The following is an 18788-nucleotide window of genomic DNA, read 5'->3' as shown; positions in this document are numbered from 1 at the left end:
ATCAGTGATGACTGAGAGACTATGCCAGCAGAATAAGTTTCGGCAAAACTGTGTCTGGCTCTGAGGCCCCCTTCCACTTCCCTTGTTGAGTAACTACAGCCTAGGGAATCACAGAATATTATGGGCTGGGAGGAACCTCAGGAGATCATCGAGTCAACCCCCCCTGCCAGAGCAGGATCACTGAGTGTACATCCCACAGGAACATGTCCAGATGAATGAGATGATAACAGCCATAAAAACTACAGTCTTTTTCCTTTTCTGGTTGATGTGCTTTTTTGACGTCATCTTAGTGTGGCCCAGCTGTCAAGACCTTCCTGAGCCCACCCACACCCCATCAGGTCAGTCTGGCTTCCCAGCACCACTGGGGGATACCCCAGAACCATGGAATCAAGCACTCAGGGCACACAGAAACTGTTGCAGTTTCTCAAGGTCATAGCAGTTGTACCCCATTTTTGTCAGATGTTGGCCAATGTGCCTTGAGAAGCAGTGTCTCTTGCCATGCTTTCTCTGTGCTTGCAGATAAAGGCATCACCATTTGTTCTGCACTCAGCAGAAAATACTGTTTATCCCTTCCACAGCATCCCTGCCTGTGTGCCATGACTCCCAAAAGGATCAGCCACACTTTTCCACTGCTTCCCAGTCAATGCTTTCTCTGAAACACTGCCCTTCTTTGAACATCTTGATCTAGCTCTTTTCTAAACTTCTGTTGGAACTAAACCTGATTTTAATTTGAGATATTATTTTTCCTAAGGGCCATGAAAATGTCTTGTGGAAGGCAATGCCACCTCAGCAGCTGAATCCAGCCATGCGCAACCACCTGTGGTTTCCTTTTGCACTAAACCTTCTTTTGAAATAGTACCAGGAAGATGAGTAAAGGGTTTCTTTTGATAAAGAAGATGAAACCAAGAAGTAGGGTGGCTTATTGTCTTTGCTAGTATTTAGTCACTGTGTGGGAAATGGAGATTTCTAAAACCTTTAAGGAGGTTTCTCTAGACATGCCAACTACTTGACAGCTGTCACAGAGAGAAGGGCAGTAGGTGAAAGCAGTGATATTTTAATAGTCAACCTTACCAAGGAAAAGTTCCAAACTGAAAAGAGCTGTACTACTTTGAGAATGTCTTTTTAGTACACAAAAAGAATATAAAAAAAAAAGGCTTTCAATTAAGTTGCTCTACTTTTGTTGCACTGAGTTTGGGAAATGCACTTATAGCAACTGCTGGTGAGATTCCAGGGAAGACTGGAGAATACAGAGCCATTTAGGGCCTTGCTGATCCCAGTAATGACAATTGATGGGCATACAATAGGCACAGATTACAAACTCTTTACTAGTTAAAGCCTTTAAAGTTAATAAGAGCAGGAAATAAAAAATGGGACTTGGTGACACTGCAAGTGCATCTATATATTGAGAGCAAAATAAGATGAAACACTGAACAGGAGAAAGGCACTGAGAGAGCAATAATGATGAAGGAGGCAGAAGCATAAGGAGGCTTAAGATAAGGAAAGCATAAGCAGTTAATTAGATAAAAGCCTGCCAAACAAAAAACTTTGCTCCTCCTTCCATTTACCATTTTGAGGGTTCATAAGCCTATTTGCATTAACAAATTTGACATATTTGCTGCCCTCTGTTCAAAATGATTTATTGATTTTATTTATTTTCTGGATAATTTAGGTATTTTTATTCTAGTCTAATGTTCAGATATAAGAACAAAGGGCCTTTCTGAATGTTCTTCTAGTATGCAAGACAAACTCTTATGAAGCTTACCTAGGTCATGCTTAGAAACTTCAGCTGAATTTTGAGGACTTTGATGTTCATAAACCATTTTCAGAACACTCTCAGTAAGTTTCTTGTCTTTGGTGACAGCCCTAATGGAGTCCGTGTGGGCATACTGACAGGATTATGTGCAATTGTGGACTGAATTGGACTTCTGCAGTGTGTGAGACACTGAGGTTGGATAACATTGCTTTGTCTTGCTCATTGGTTACATTCTCACATTGCTTTAAATCTCAGACTGTACTGCATCCAGTTAAGCTTCAGAAATTTTAGGCAAGTTGGAAACAAGTATAACATAATGCTAGAAAGATCTGGCAGAGAGAAAGTTTTTTTGGAGAAGAAAGCAATCACAGTGGGAATAGACTTAAATTGGCGACTTGAAGGCAAAAATTGTGAAATAATTAAGTGAACCTTAAATGAATCTAGTCAGTACTTATCCCTGTGAAAAACCTCCAGTGATGTCCCAGGTAGCTGTTTTAACAATGGGAACTTAGAAGCATTTAGAAACCTGGTTTGCTTTGATTTCAGTAGTGTCAGACAGCTAAACTGCTTTGGAGAAGTTGGTGTTAGAAAAGTGTCAGCATATGGTTCCACATTAGTTTATGGAGGAGATGGTTCCTTACAAAAACCCTTTAGCTTGAGGAACGCTGTCCCAGATGGATATAAAGGGATACAGTCCAGAAGCATCACCTTATTGCATTTTGTTTTGAAGACATGAGAAGAATGTGTCCTATCTGTTCTGACCCAAGGTTGTATACTAAAACCAAATAATAAAACCTAGTGATATGGCAAACCAAAACCTAATCCTGGCAACAGGATTTGTCTAGATTGAGGCATGCACTCTAACTGAACTTTGACAGTTATTCTGAATAGTATGAACAACCAAGTATATATAAGCTTGTACACATATATAAGCATATTAATGTATGCATATAAATATGTTCTAAATCACCAACATGTCTGCCAACAGAACTTACCAAATGCAAACACTACTACAGCACTGACTCTTTTTTCTGCCAGCCCCCCTGTACTCATCACTGGTGAGGCCACATCTCAAATCCTGTTTTAGGTCCCCCACTAAAAGGAAGACATTGAAGTGCTAACCAAGTCATCAAAAGAACATCAAAATTTCTTCACCACAAGATTTTTCAGGCACTGGCTCACGTTGCCCAGGGAAGTGGTGGAGTCACAATCCCTGGAAGCAATTAAAAGTCACATGCAGATGTGGTATTTTAGGGACATGGCTTAGTGATGGACTTGGAAGTGTGCTGGGAGGCTTGGATATTAGAAGAAACTTCTTCTCTGAAAGAGTTGTCAAGTATTGGAATGGGCTGCCCAGGGAAGTGGTTGTATCACCATCACTGGAGGTGTTTAAAAGATGTGGTGCTTATGGCCATGGGGACACAGCAGAATGAGATTAATGACTGGACTCAATGATCTCAGAGTCTTTTCCAACCAGAATGATTCTGTGATTCTGAAGGCAGCCCAAAACATCTCAGAATGACGTCTGTACCTGCCACTCATTGTTATCCTGCTTGATAGCAGCTGCATTACTTTCTGTTAGGATAGTTAAGATCTGACCTGCTGTCACTCGCTGTTCCTCGCAGACACAGGGCAAAAAGAGCATCATCCTGAGTCTCTGTGCAGAGGAATTGAAGTGCAATCAATCATAGATGTGCGTTTCCTATCTGAGGCCTGGAGCTGACTAATAATCCTTAAGCCTAATGTCACAGCTAGAAGATAACACTAATAAAAGCTCTGCTATTGAGTGCATTGCAAGGGAGGCCCTTCAAAATGGGGCAAAAAAAGGAAAAAGGTAAGGGAATCTAAATCAGATTGTAAAGGAGGAAAAACTAAGATGATATCCTGCAGAGGATATTCTCCATTGTAGCAAGTGGAGTATGTTAGAAATCACAGATATTTCCAGATTTTACTCACCACAGGAATGCTTTATTCCATCCTTGATCTCTGAAAATTTCTGCTTGGCAGTGGGAGGTCCTCTTGCTGTTTTTACCAGCCTGAAGAACATCACCAAAAAGGACTTTGCCACTTACTTCCCAGTGGCTGTCACTCTCCAAATGAGCATCCCTCTATTTAGAACACTTTTTTTTTAGAAAACTTTTTCTGTCCACTAACTTTTACTCCCTTATTAGTTTACCACCTTTAGACAGAAGATGTTACCAGACCAGCTGTGAAGGCTCCAGCTCTTCTCTTTTAACCCAGAAAGAATACAGGTCAGCCAGTGCAGCTTGTCTGTGCTCTTCTGCTAATATACCTTATTCTCTAGTGGCAGGAGCAAGGAGCAGAAGGGATTGAATTTCTGCCTTCCCTGTGTTTATTTTGCTAATGAAAGAGTCTCATGGACACATTCATTCCAGGACACAGACACCTATTTTTTGAGAAATGGGACTGAAAGCACAACTTATTTCTCTGGGGCAACTCATTACTGCAGATAACTACAGTTGTGATGGAACCTCCTGTCTGCTTCCTGCTTATCTCTGGTGTTTGTGTGTGTGGGGAGGGAGCAGAAGCTGTGTGACAACATTAATTAATGCCAAAAAAAGCCTGTGCATAGCTGCCTGCCTGGGAAGGGGAACAGGAGCAAACAGAAGTTGATGTGCATAGAATACAAAACTCACCATCAAGCTGGCAGCTTTCTGTCAATCTCTTTGGGTCACAAAGTGTCCAAATTAGATGGTTTCCATTCCCACACCAGTGTGTTGCATCGACCATGCAAGTGGGAGAGCACAGGGGGATAGGCTAAACTCCCTGAAACCCAATTTTCTTCCACGTTATGAGGAATGGGGCTCCTGAGTTTGAAGAGGAGGAGGCCTTATCCCCACAGTTATCTGAAAGGAAGTTGGAGGAAGGCCGGGAGTAGGAGTGAGGGTGTGGGAGGCATTGGGCTGGGAGGTTTGTGTGTGTCAGTCTCTTCTCACTAGTAACTGGTGATAGGAAGAGAGGAAATGGCTTCAAGTTGCACCAGGGGGGGCTAAGGTTGGATGTTAGGAAAGAATTTCTTTACTGAAAGGGTTATTAAGCACTGGAACAGGCTGCTCAGGGAAGTGGTAGAATCACCATCCCTGAGTTTGTTTAAAAATCATACAGATAGGGTGCTTAGGGACATGGTTTAGCAGTGGACTGATAGAGGTAGGTTAATAGGTTAAAGCTTGGATGATCTGCATGATTTTACAGGTCTTTTCCAACCTGAATGATTCTATGATTCTACAATTCTGTGACCCTGTACTAGGCAAATGCTTGCTTCAATCCTTCTTTTGTCCCCTCAGTATCACCTTTTCCTTGTTTCATCACTGTGGTGTAGGTCCCCATCTTGGCTGTATATTGGAAAAATAAAATTCTACACACATAGAATGGAGCTATGCATGTCTGCAGTGGCAGATATAAAGGTTTTTCATAAAAGCATAGGGAAATCTGTGGCTGTGACAAAAAAAAGCACGTAATTCTATTTTCTACAAAGAATATAAAGAACAAAAAAAACAATCTAAAACATACTGAAATTCCTCAAATCTTTTTCCTTCCATCTCCTAAAAATGATATGAAATTCTGCTAAGGAATGTGTGTGTCCAAAAAAATATGTGGAAAATAAACCACTGCTTAGTATGCCTGTGACTGGAGTGGAGAAGTGCTGTCCTGTCCTTTGCTGGGAATGTGAAGCTGCTGTGTACCCAACACAGCACTGCAGGCTTCTGTGAACAGCACCTGCCAACAGAATCCAAGAGCAATACTTTTGGAAAACTACTGGAAATACTTGTGATAACCAAACCAGCCACTGAGTGTCCTCTTTGCTCCACGAACCAAGCTGAAAAAGTGGGTGTGATAGAAAGGAGAAAGGATGCTTGGCCCATGAGGAGATAAAGAACTGCTTGGAGCTAGACACAAACTTCATTGCAAATTGGAGAGCGTCAATTAACTCACCTGCTTTAATAACACAATTCTCAGCCTCTGTAATCCACAATTTCTTTCTGTTGTACAGTAGGTATTTGAAGTTGAAGATGACAACTTGCTTCCAGAGAAGGACTAAATCTCTTTCTGCTGTTAACCCCACTGACAACAGCCATGTTAAACCAGAGATGGATTCAACCCAGTGACTCCCAGGACTGAGCTGCTGGGCACCAAGTCAATTCCTTTCTGTCTTCCTCGTCATACTCAGTGGCTGGATCTCTCAATGCAGCAATTGTTCTGCTTCCTTCCTCATTAATTAATTGCAGTATCTGGTTCTGATTCCTCTTCTGTCTCTTTTGTATCTCAGCAGAGACCCTGACTCTCATGTTTTCCACTGTGCCTTGGCTGATGTTTTCTATTCAGGGATTAAAAGCTACATCATTTGAACCAAGACTTTCTACTCAATAATCCTAACTCTCATTATGGACATAAGCTCTTACTGGATAGGCTTTTGGGGGGCTTCAGATATGTTCCCTGACAGGTCAGAAAATGCTGCCAAGACCTCAGAGATCTACAAGACATTTCATGGCTTGCCAGGAGACAAGCTGTGCCAGTTCAAGTTACTCCCAGATGACCTGTGACTCTGGGCACCCTTCAGCCTGTCTCTCAGATGCTCTTGTTACAGATCTATATGGGCAAGGCCATGCACAAAGCCATTTCCAGCTGTTCTGAAATCTTCAAAATCATTTTCATCTACCTGCTGTCTGCTGACACCCCTTTGCTTTTGTTTAGCCACAGGACTCACAGCATCATGGTTTTCATTCCCTAATCCCTCTTCTTTACTCTCTCAAGATGAGCCCAAACAGCACCTCCTCTGTTGCTTTATCAAGATGTACAGGTGAGCACCACTGCAGTAATCAAAATATATTTATTGGTTTCTTGATGCTATATATAAGCTGTCAGGAAGTCTGAATCCCTGCTGGGGACAATCAGGAAATCATTAGACTGAAGTAGAAGAAAATTAAATTCTAAAGGACACTGTTCTTCCGAAACTGTACTGTAAGGATGAAGAAAGATATGGAAATCCATGCAAGAGGAGGGCTCTGGATGCCAGGAGAAATTCTCCCCCAGGAACTTCTAATAGAAGGAGAAACAGAAGCATGGTGGTGTCTGGGGGTATATTTGCCATTGTGCCTTGATGTGTGTATCTTCTGTGTTGACATAAAAGGAGTTTCTGTGCTGAGACAGCAAGAGAACAGTATCTGATTTCCCCCAGAAATTTATCCTTGGTTAACTAGAACTGTAAACTCAGAACATCCTTTGGCACTGCTAACAAAATCTGCTTAGATCTGAACAATTACACCTGAAGATGACTAAGTTATGAGGCTTTTATTTCAGCAAAGTGGCAACAGACAGATCTCAGGAACACAGCCCAGTGTCAGGTATATTGGTCCAATCTGATAGGTGGACCTCTGATCTTAAACTTGAAGCCTGTAAATTTGAGGTCAGTTATTGTCTCTCTCATCTTCCTCCTCATCCCAGAAAACCCAATGAAAAGTCACCTTTTTAAGAATTAAAACTATTGCGTATGCTAAAGATTTGAGCATATGAAATGTGAGTACAGTCCTCAGATCGGATGGAAAGCAGTGACTTTGAAGTGTGACTCAGGAAAATTTGTTTTATTGAGACACCAAGGGATATCCTCATCACCCCTTCTTTGATATATCTTCAGAGTGTAAGTTATAGAGTGACTGACTTCCAAACAAAGAACATGGGAATTCCTTTTTGTATCTAGTAACCAGGCAGATTGGGCTGTCACAAAACCAGATAGTAACTGAGGTTGGAAAGCACATCTGGAACTCTTCTAGTCCAATTGCCTGCTCAAAACAGGGTCACATACAGCACATTGCCCAGGGCAATGTCCTGTCTGGTTTATATTATCTCCAAGGAAGGAGACTGTACAACAGCTCTAGGAAACACATTCCATGTTGAACTAACATCACAGTACAAAAGTTTTTTTTATTATTTCAAGACAAATTTCCTGTATTTCAATTTGTGCCTATTGACTCTTGTTCTCATTGAACACCACTGAGAAGATCCTGGCTCCATCATCTTCCTTCTCCCAAACAGGTACTTATACATATGGATCAGATCCCCCTGATCTTTTTCTGCTTGTGGCTGATGGCCCAAGTTCTCTCTCCTCTCTGTATGACAGATGCTCCAACCTTATAATTTTGTCAGCCCTTCACAGGAATTGCTCCAGTATGTCCATGTTTCTCTTGTACCGCAGAGCTCAGTGCTGGACACAGCACACAGATGTGTCTCACCACTGCTGAGCAGAGAGGAAGGACCACCTTCACCTGATCATAGAATCATAGAATCATAGATTCATAGAATTGGCTGGGTTGGAAGGGACTTCAGAGATCATCAAGTCCAACCCTTGATCCACTGCAGTTACTAGACTATGGCACTGAGTGCCACATCCAGTCTCTTTTTAAATATCTCCAGGGATGGAGAATCCACTACTTCCCTGGGCAGCCCACTCCAATGTCTGATCACCCTCTCCATAAAGAAATTCTTTCTAATATCTAACCTAAACTTCCCCTGGCACAACTCAAGACCCTGCCCTCTTGTCTTGCTGAGAGTTGCCTGGGAAAAGAGACCAACCCCCCCTGGCTACAACCTCCTTTCAGGGAGTTGTAGAGAGTGATGAGGTCTCCCCTGAGCCTCCTCTTCTCCAGCCTCAACACCCCCAGCTCCCTCAGCCTCTCCTCATAGGGTCTGTGCTCGAGTCCTTTCACCAGCCTAGTTGCCTCCTTTGGACCCGCTCCAGCACCTCAAGTTCCTTCCTGAACTGAGGGGCCCAGAACTGGACACAGTACTCGAGGTGTGGCCTCACCAGCTCTGAGTACAGGAGCAGAATCACCTCCCTGGACCTGCTGGCCACGGTGTTCCTGATACAGGCCAGGATGCCATTGGCCTTCTTGGCCACCTGGGCACACTGCTGGCTCATGTTCAGCTTCCTGTCAATCCAGACTCCCAGGTCCCTTTCTGCCTGGCTGCTCTCAGCCACTCTGTGCCCAGCCTGGAGCTCCCCATGGGGTTGTTGTGGCCAAAGTGCAGGACCCAGCACTTGGCCGTGTTGAAGCTCATCCCACTGGAATCAGCCCAACTCTCCAGTCTGTCCAGGTCCCTCTGCAATACGATAGCAACATTCTGTCTAATGCAGCCCAACAGAGCCCTGGTCTTTGCTGCTAGGACATATTTTGGTCTTATGGTCAACTTGGCATCCACTAGGACCCCCAGGTCCTTTTCTGTAAAGCTGTTTTCCAGTTAGTTGGCTCCCATCAAATGCCAGTGCTTGGGGTTGTTCCTTGAAGGACTTTTCTGTTTTGTGAATGTCATGAAGTTGCTGCCAGGCCATTTCTCCAGCCTGTTGAAGTCTCTCTGAATGGCAGAATGACCCCTTGGTGTACCAATCACACTTCCAGTTTTGTATCACTTGAACACTGAGGATACACAGTCCAATCATTTAGGTCAGTAATGTAGATATTAAACAATATTTGCTCCAGGATTAGTCCTGGTGTACACCACTAGTGACAGATCTCTGGTCACATTGCTGCTGATAAACTCTTTGAGCCTAGCAATGGATTACTTGTGAGTGGCTGAAGGCAGCCGGGTGGTTCAAATCCCCCATGTGCACCAGAATCTTTGAACATGAAGTTTCTTTCAGTTTTCTGAAGAAGGTATAATTTCCTGCTTTTTCCAGCTCTCGTTGCTCTGTAGCAGACATCTGTCACTGTGTCACCCACATTTGTGCAACCAGCTCCCAGCTGGCTCCTCCTCCATCTCCAGGCAGAGCTCCATGGATTTTTGCTGTTAACCACTTACAGCTTGCTGGACTTTCCAGCCTGTCCTTCCTGAGGAGCCTTTTTCCATCCACTGTATCCCTTCAGTCATCTGAACTATGCCAACACAGCTCTCAGACCTCGATGAGTTTGTTTTTCACAAGTTTTCTACTAAAAATAGGGTATTTTTATTGCATTAAAATTAAATGTTCAGGGTTAGCAGCCTTCAAACACTTTCCTCCCTGTTCCTATCAACACTTAATGAATAACCTTGAAAGATGATTTATAATGAAGAAGGAAAACAACATGGGAAAGATGAAGAGACAGCAGCTCAGAAAACTAATATTTTTCAATACAACATTAATGGAATAGCAAATAGAAAAGACCAATAGGCTTCAGTCTAGTGAAATTTATACCTCATTAAAACCAGTGGGATCTCAAGTGTCCTATAAAAAGTGTAGTAGAAAACAGGCAGAGGAAGATTGTTGGCACTTGAGAAGATAGTCCCCATGTTGGGGCTGGGGAAACAGAAGTTCTGCAATGTTCACCAGCAAATAGAGGGATTTTGTTTTGCTAGAAGAGCTACTCCTGCACCAGGGACTGGCTTGTAATGATGATGTCAGATGGAGCCATGTGACATCATTTTCTCATGTTCTTGGTTAGTGTTGCCAATTGGTCAAACTTTACCTAGATAAAACTTTTTTCTGAACTTAAGGTTCATCTGAAGGCCTTACCACAATGATCTTTTTCTGCTGGTACTCAGGCACTACAGAGCAGCTCACATCTTATTATGTTTTGCAGTTATCTTATGTTGGTTTTCTTTCTGCTTTAGAGCCATGCCTCTGTTCTTGTACAAATTTCTAAGCACTTCCTTCTCCTTCCTCTTTCCATATTTTTTTACAGTAGTAATTATTTGAAGGCTTGTATTAATTCCATTTGTGCAATACCATTTGTGCCTGTTGTTTGTACCCAGGAATGCAAGAGGAATGAGAAGTGGTTCCTTTGTTAAAAATTTTTAGCAGAAGAGATCCCCCAGGTAGAGAGTGTATGACATAGTAGACAACGCAGTAACCATACCCAGTATGTTAATTTTCCCTCCACTTTCCATTTCACTGTAAAAATCAGGTCCCAGGCCCAGTCAAATTCAGAGAAGATCAGCTAACATGAGGTAAAACCTTGGAAGGGGATGTAGGATACAAAAGAATATTAAAAATGTAAGAGCAGCAAGTAAAGAGTGAAGCTGAGGTGAAGGGAAGGATAAGGCTGAATTGAGTCATAATGAGAAGAAATAATTGTCAGACCAGAGCTTTCCAGAGAGCCACACGTCTCCACTTCGGATGCTCTGGGAAGTGCTCCTATCAGGTGGGCTTCCACAGGCCTGCACAGGGAGGATTTAAGGCTTAGGTTTTATCTTATCTGCAATGAGGGAGAATATGATGCTCTTCTGAGTTGAAGCTGAAGAAATACCTTGTTAATAAACCTGAAGAATCCAGAATCCAGCCCAAACCTATGTTTTTATTCAAAGTTTGGGTATTTGTCCTTTCTGATTTTTGCATTTCTCTTACACCTGGACACAATGCTCAGAGCCAACATGATGCAAGGTGCAGGCCTGCTTCCACTTTGTGCAGATACTTCTCTCTCACATCAAGCAGTTTTTGGAAGGATTAGTTGTCTACAGGAACTTTTCTTTCATCAAGATTTGTGATGTAATGAAGCATAATTGCACCTCTTTTAGGGCAAGACCCAGAATCACTAATTCAACAGCTACAAGACAGCAACCTAGTGTGGACTTTCATCCAAGCTGTTTGCCATGGAGTATTTTTTCATCATCTCTCATTAGTTAATCATAAAGATTTCAGGAATAAGGACCAAAATCCTGCCTTGTTGGTGTGCCTTAAAAATGATACAGAGCTTTCAATACTGATATTAATAAAGGTTTGCAATAGTTCAGCTATTAATACATTTTCTCTGGCAGAGCTTAGCATGGATACGATGAATTCTGGGTAGACTATGTTAGCATAATTAGCATAAATATAGAAAAGACCTTTTCCCTTCTGAATATAAGAAATCTCAACATGAATTCTACAGTTAGCATATGCATACAGGAACATAAGATTAAACGTATCACTGGCAACATTGTCTTATTAGCTAAAAACATATGTTTTGTTCTAGGAGAGGCTCAGAATACTGGCAGATGAAATGAAGAGCAAGAAGCAAGAGATGAAGCTCTTTGGATATGGTTCATAGAGACAACCTTGGGGACTTAGATGGAAAACTCCCTGGTTTAAACAGTATATAGAACACTGTGTTCAGGGTCTGTTGGGAAAAAAAATCCCCGATGACCCAGTCGCTCTCCCAACACTCCCATCACTTTTATATCAGTAAATTAATATTGACTGCTTTTTTCCCCTTCTCATGAGTTATTCTGCAAAGACAAAAAAAGGAAAACACCAAACACCAACAGATATCATAGAATCATAGTATAACGCAGGTTGGAAAAGACCTCTAAAGATCATCTAATCCAACTGCCCTGCAGTAAGCAGGAACACCCTCAACTGTATCAGGTTGTTCAGAGCCTCCTCAAACCTCACCATCTCTAGGAATGAGGCCTCAGCTACCTCCCAGGGCAACCTGCTCCATAGTTGAACCACCCTCATGGTAAAGAATTTTTTCCTAACATCCAATCTACATTTCCTTTTCTATAATTTAAAAGAATGGTCCCTCATCACTACAAGCCCTTATTAACACTCCCTCTCCAGCCTTCCTGGGGACCTCCTTCAAGTTCTGGAAGGTCATTATTAGGGCTCCTCGGAGTCTTCTTTTCTCCAGGTTGAACAACCCCAGCTCCCTCAACCTGTCTCCATACAAGAGATGTTCCAGACTCCTGATCATTTTTGAAATGCTTCTCTGGACCCACTTCATCAGACCCATGTCCTTCCTGTGTTGAGGGCTCCAGAGCTGGATGCAGTACTCCAGGTATATACTATACATATATATATTTTTTTTTCCCCAAATATACCAGGTATTAATTTCTGTTGAATTAACCAGTTTTGCCTGAAATGTTTCCCTATGTCATTCCCAAGAATATAATAAATCCAAAGGAATAAATGGTTGTGGATTTGGGTTTTTTTGTTTTGTTTTGTTTTTTTATTTTCCTTTAAATACTGTCTTGAAATAAGAACCAGAGAGACTTCCAAAGCTTATGTAATCAATTGACAGAACTGGATACTTCTTTAGAAAGAGAACCAGGACCATGTTGCAGCAGGAGCTACAGTAGGATAATGAAGCACAATCCTTCTAATTACAAAAGACCAAAACAAAACAAAATACTAATGCTTCTCAAATAACATGTAGTGCACAGACATAGTCAAATGTTTTTAAAGTGGAGGTCTTTATAAATTTTCCCTTGTTTTTAGTGTCCATTTAAGCCAAAGGGAAGTTATCTGCTGTTGTGGTTCTTCATATACATCAGAGTTTGGCTCATGCTATTTGATGGAACTGAGATAAAATGATTTAACCACCTGAACCAAAAGCAGGGATTGAGTTTTGGGATTTGAAAGCATGCAAGACATAAGGTTTGGGTGAAGATGTCTTACAAAAGTGAATGATATGAATGCTCAAAAGCAATATTAAGTATTAGAGTAACAAGAGAAATAAATAGACAGCATGGGTTTTTATCATTTTTCATTCAGGAAAGTCTGCTTCCTTAATCAGATGGCATATTCAAAGGACTCTGAGGAGATAAGTATCTGAGCTGCCTGATCTAGCAAAGTTCAGAGAAGTCAAAAAAAGGTTCCCAATTGACTTCCTAGAGTTTTCCAGGATGCTTCAACAGTGAATGTTTCTATTCGATCCGTACTGTGATGCTGTATCACAAAAATTTTAAATGATACACAGTATCTTCTATTATTCAGGATTATCCTGAAGATGCATCAAGTAGAGTGTGTTTTCCAAACACACTGCAGTTTGTCTGCTGTTACTTATGTTGGAGTAAATTCTCCATGGGATAAATTATATGACTCAGAATCAGTTTGAAATAGCACAGTCCAAGTTGGTCCCCAGTAATCACACTAGATGCTCTTTGCACCATATGATGCACAGAATCTGTTGCCTTATTCAGATCCATCTTTTTATTCTCTGCTTTCTTTCAAGAACACAAAACACAGAAATAGGTAAACAAAAGTTCATGTTTTGGTGAGATAGCATTTGCAGTTATAGCTCTAGCCCACGTTTATATTAAGGGAATACATGAATATATAGCTACACTACAAGTCTGACTGCTCCTGCTGCTTTCTGTGTTGAAGGAAGGAAGGAAAGGGGAGGTGGAACTGAATCAGTCACTTGGATACAAAATGCTACAACTATTTTTTTGTTTGGATTATTTTTTGTATTAAATTTTAGATAGCCTTATTTAAAAAATGCCTCTTTCATCTCTTCCTGATCCAACTGGTATAAATTTTTACATTTTGATACAATAGAAGTGTGTTATGACAAAAATCATAGATAAAGCCTTTTGAAAATTATTGATATTGTATTTCTGTAAACAGGCAGATATTTAATCTACACAACAATTTGGAGATGAGGAAAGATACCTCAGAGAACAAGCATTTCTCCATCTGTTCCAGACACAATTTATTGAAGGTCTGTCTTTAGAAAAATAGGCAGTGAATATCTTAAAGAAGGCCATGGAAGTACAGCTGTTCCAAATGTTCTGTACAGTTTAGGTTATCAAAAGCCAAGCATAGGACCTGCAATGCATGGATGCACTTCAAGCTTCAGGGTAGACTCCTTTAGTCATAAAATTAATTTGTTGAAGCTGCCCAATAGCTCTTGAATTTAATTGCTCAGGAACATGAGTTTCTTTCACATATCCCATTCCAAAGGCTGGAAATATGGAGGTTCCTATCGGATCCCACCAGAACACAGTAAAGATAACACAATATCTGGTGCAATTACACAACTTTATTCAGCCTGGAAAAAAGAAGGCTCCAAGGTGACCCTATAGGAACCTTCCAATATCTGAAGGGGAGCTACAAGAAAGCTGGGGTTGGGCTTTTTACACAGATGTGTAGTGAGAGGACAAGGGGAAATGGTTTAAAACTTGAAAAGGGGAGATTTAGGTTAGACACTGAGAAGAAAGTCTTTAATTTGAGGGCGGTGAGACACTGGAACAGGTTGCCCAAGGAAGTTGTGGCAGCCCTCTCACTGGAAGTGTTCAAGCCCAGGCTGGATGGGGGACTGAGCAACCTGATCTATGAAAGGTGTCCCAGGCCATGCAGAGGTTGGAACTGGATGATCTTTAAGGTCCCTTACAACCCAAAGCATTCTATGTTTCTATAATTCTATGACTGAACAGAAGTGATAGACATTAGAACAGTAACTACAAAACCTGCTTCTGCAGAGAAAGAGAAATAGGAACAGAAAGGAAAAGAGAATGAAGAGTAGAAAGGAGAAGAGTAAGGAAAAGAGAGGAAAAATTAGAGGTAAAATTACCAGCCCTGGATTGAGCATTGGGCAGTAATTTAGGGGAGGATTGGTGTTGGTAGAAAAAAGCCCTGACCTCAGCCCACCATCACAGCTCCTTTTTCACTCCAGCAATAATTTAACAATGAGTAAGCCTATGGTTGAGACATAGCAGATTGAACAACTGAAGCAGACCTCTGACCACTTTGCTCCTAAATCAGTATTTCTGCCATTGTCTCCATGGCAGGCCCCAGGCCATATGCAGTCCCCTTATTTCCATTCAGAATATTAACAAGTATTTGTTCAAGGGTCCACTCTCTGTGGACCAGTCCCTTAAAATTATAGCTATAGAAGAGAAAAAAGATGAGAAAGGAAGGGATATAAAAAAGTTATAATGAAGTCACCACCCAAAATTTGCACCTCCAGATCAAAGAATAGTTTCTTCTCAGCAGAGTCTCAGCAGTCTCTGGCTTTGTGGCCTCCCCTCTTAAGTCCTTCAGACTATTTGAGGGAAATGCATAACACATCCTGCCCATTACAACATGTTAGAGAGATGTTCTGAATATTGGGCTTAGTTTTCCTTTTAGTGTGTTCTCCATCAACATGATAAAGTTAAGAATTCCTCTATCTTACTGGTGTGCTGTAAACATTGGTTAAGTGAAGAGCTGGAAGTATTTAATTATTGTGATAATACGAGGCCATTATATCCCATTGATTGTAGGTAGCTGGCTCTGGGGAATGTATAAGCAACTGAAGTGCTTTCCAGACATTAATTATTGCCACAAGACTGTAATTCCCACTTGAAGGCAGGGAAATTAAGGCATGGATCAGTAAGCACTGGGGCTTTCAAATACAGCAGCTCCCAGTCTGGACTCTGAAATCCATACTGAAAAATTCCAGCTTACTGCAGTGCTTCACTCTTTCCAAGCTTGTGGGAAATTTGTTGTTGAAATACAGAAGTATTCGAAAGATCTGAGTGATGCCTTTTGGTTTGGTTAACACATCTTTGTCCTTCACTTTTGGTCAGTTTCATTAGTGCAAAACTGCTGGTGGTAAATACACCTTGTGCCTAGGTGATTTCAGGGCAAATGCTGGAAACTGCAGACCAAGGAGCTTGTTCCTTCACAAGCTGTGAGCTGTTGGGGTGAGGCCTTGGAATTCCAAATTCAGCCTCCTGGACCTCCTTCCCTTCTAACTTTCAGTCTCCAGCAGCAGCAAGTCACACTCATGGCCCAGCACAGATGGAAATTTCAAAAGGCACTGCTATATACATCCTTGTTCACCTCCTTATCAATAATGAAGCATTTCTGCTGTTGCAGCACTGGGGGATCCAGGGCCTGCATAGTGCCAGGTATTGTAGTCTCAAAGCATTAAAGCTGTAATGCTCCAGTGAACTCTGCACTGGCCTTGGAAGAAAATGAAGCACAGGACCAAGACAAACAGCTGCTCAGTGAATGGAATACAGAATGACATTGATCACAGACACATGCAGAGAATAAGTAATAGCAGGAAGAGAAAGTGAGATCTTTTAAGTTCTACACCTAAATATTAATTGTCAAATCAACTCTGCTCCTGAGCAGGTGTGAGAGCAAATCTTGTTCCTTCCTGCTGTGTCTTCCAGGCCCACTATCTCTGATCATTGTTTCTTTGGGTAGTCTATTCTGAAATCAATCTAAGCAATAACATGATTTAAGGACCACATCCATACTGTCACTGGTCAGGTACCATGGACTCACCCAGACCCACATTTACAACGTTCCAGCCGAGAGCAACTTGCTGGGTAGGCAGAGAGCTGCTCCAAAACAGAGCTGTGTGACCTTTCTCTGGTGTCATGGTTCAGGACCAGCTGGTAATGACCAGGTCTCTACTCACCAACCCCCAGCTCTTCACCCCCACTTTGGGACAGGCAGGAGGAAATCCACCCAAAGGCTCAATAATACACACAAGTACAGGGAGGTTTTAATTCCCCAGTTATGGTAATGGCCAAAACCAGACAGACTCAACTTAGGAAAGATAAAAATTAATCTATCAGGAGAAACAGAGCACATGACCAGACCTTAATACCTCTTCCCCACCCTTCATTTCTTCCTGGACATGAATTTCTTCACTGCTGCCTCCCCTCAGGGCACAGGGGTCGGGCAGGGGGGGTTCAGGGTCAGTTCCCCACACGGTGTTTCTGCTGCTCCTTCCTCCTCAGGGGAGGACTCTTCACATTCTTACCCTGCTCCAACGCGGGGTACCTCTCACGGGAGAGTCTTTCAGGAACCCCTGGGACATGAGTCCCTCCCAGGAGGTGCAGTCCTTCAGGAACTGCTCCAGCCCAGGCTGCCCACAGAGCCACGGCTGCTGTGGAAACAGTCACCTCCCCTGGCATGGGGTCCTCCGTGGCTGCAGATCCACATCTGCCCCTCTCTGCAAACCTGCACCGCCTGCTTCTGCATGTCTGCTCCACCATGCTCCTCCATAGGCTGCAGTGGGACAGCTGCCATCTCACCATGGGCTTCAGGGGAATCCTTGCTTGGGCACCTTCTTGCTCTCCTTCCTCACTGACCCTGGGGTCTCTTCTCTGACATTGTTCTCAACTCCTCTCCTCTGTGCTGCAAGTCTTTTTTTAAATTACTTTTTCAGTTTCATTTCCCCTTTCTTGAATATGTTACTCAGAAAGGTGCATCCAGTGCCTTGGACTGAGGCAGGTCCAGAACTGGAACTGGGGAACCTTCCAGCAGTTTCTCATGGCAGCTACCTCTGTAGACCCCTGGCTTCCAAATTCCCACTGCACTAACCCAAGACAGCTACTTCCTAATCAGCTCTTTCAAAGAACAGCAAAATTATTGGTAGTAGAAACAGGGTCCTCTGAAAGCTAGGGGCCCCAAGTCACTCAAGATGGGAGCTGTGGATATTTGTTGTCCAGGGAATAAATATTAAATTTGACAGATTCCTGGTGCATCCTTTGGTCACTAAGCTACAAGCATTATGCTATAGCTAGGAGCTGCAACAGCACTATAGTCACACCACAATTTCTTGCCTGAAGCTGGCTTTGATACAGTGCAGGTTGATCAATATTTATCCTTGTGCAGTATAGTTTTCCACAATCAATGGTAACCCTTTTCTCTTACTGAAAACTAGCACACAGAGGGTGCAAATTATGAGTTAGAAAGGCAACATTTGAGAACAATGGTAATAGATTTGTGAGCATCATTCATAGGGAATGTGTGCATTAGGGTGGGTCTGTTCAGCTGCAAACCAGCTAGAAAAAACAATTCTGAGCTTTTGGTATTGTGCAGCTCAGAGTTGTTTTCAACATGAAGAGAGCATGGTCAGGAGAGCTGATTCTGGCCATGCAAAAGAAAATCTGCATGTGATCTGACATGATTCTGGGCAACTGGTTTTAGGTTTTCTTGCTGGAGCAAGGGAGTTGTACTAGATGACTTCCAGAAGTCCTTTACAACCTCAACCAGTCTGACTCTGTGATGATCCTGTGATGATGTGAGTATGTGAAGACATCTTCCTATCCATTAGTGTGGTTCTGCTGAAGTTATTAGGACTCTGTTGGAAAACTAATACTGAGTCTTGCAAAGAAAACTGTACCATGATGGCTTGACAGCCAACATCACCATTTCAGTTTGTGTGATGCTTTATACAACCAGTTATGGTCCTACCCAGAGCTGGTCATAATCCTGTATCATCTTAATATTTTATCAACAGTAATGGAGCCCATAATTCAGGTACCCCAGATATTCAAAGCAAAGGCCTCTTTGTCTATCTCCACTAGAAGGGACTTGACTAAAGAATTCACAAGGGGT

Source organism: Calypte anna, chromosome 2 (genome assembly GCF_003957555.1).
Source record: "Calypte anna isolate BGI_N300 chromosome 2, bCalAnn1_v1.p, whole genome shotgun sequence".
Classification (NCBI taxonomy): domain Eukaryota; kingdom Metazoa; phylum Chordata; class Aves; order Apodiformes; family Trochilidae; genus Calypte; species Calypte anna.
This window is presented reverse-complemented; position numbering follows the sequence as displayed.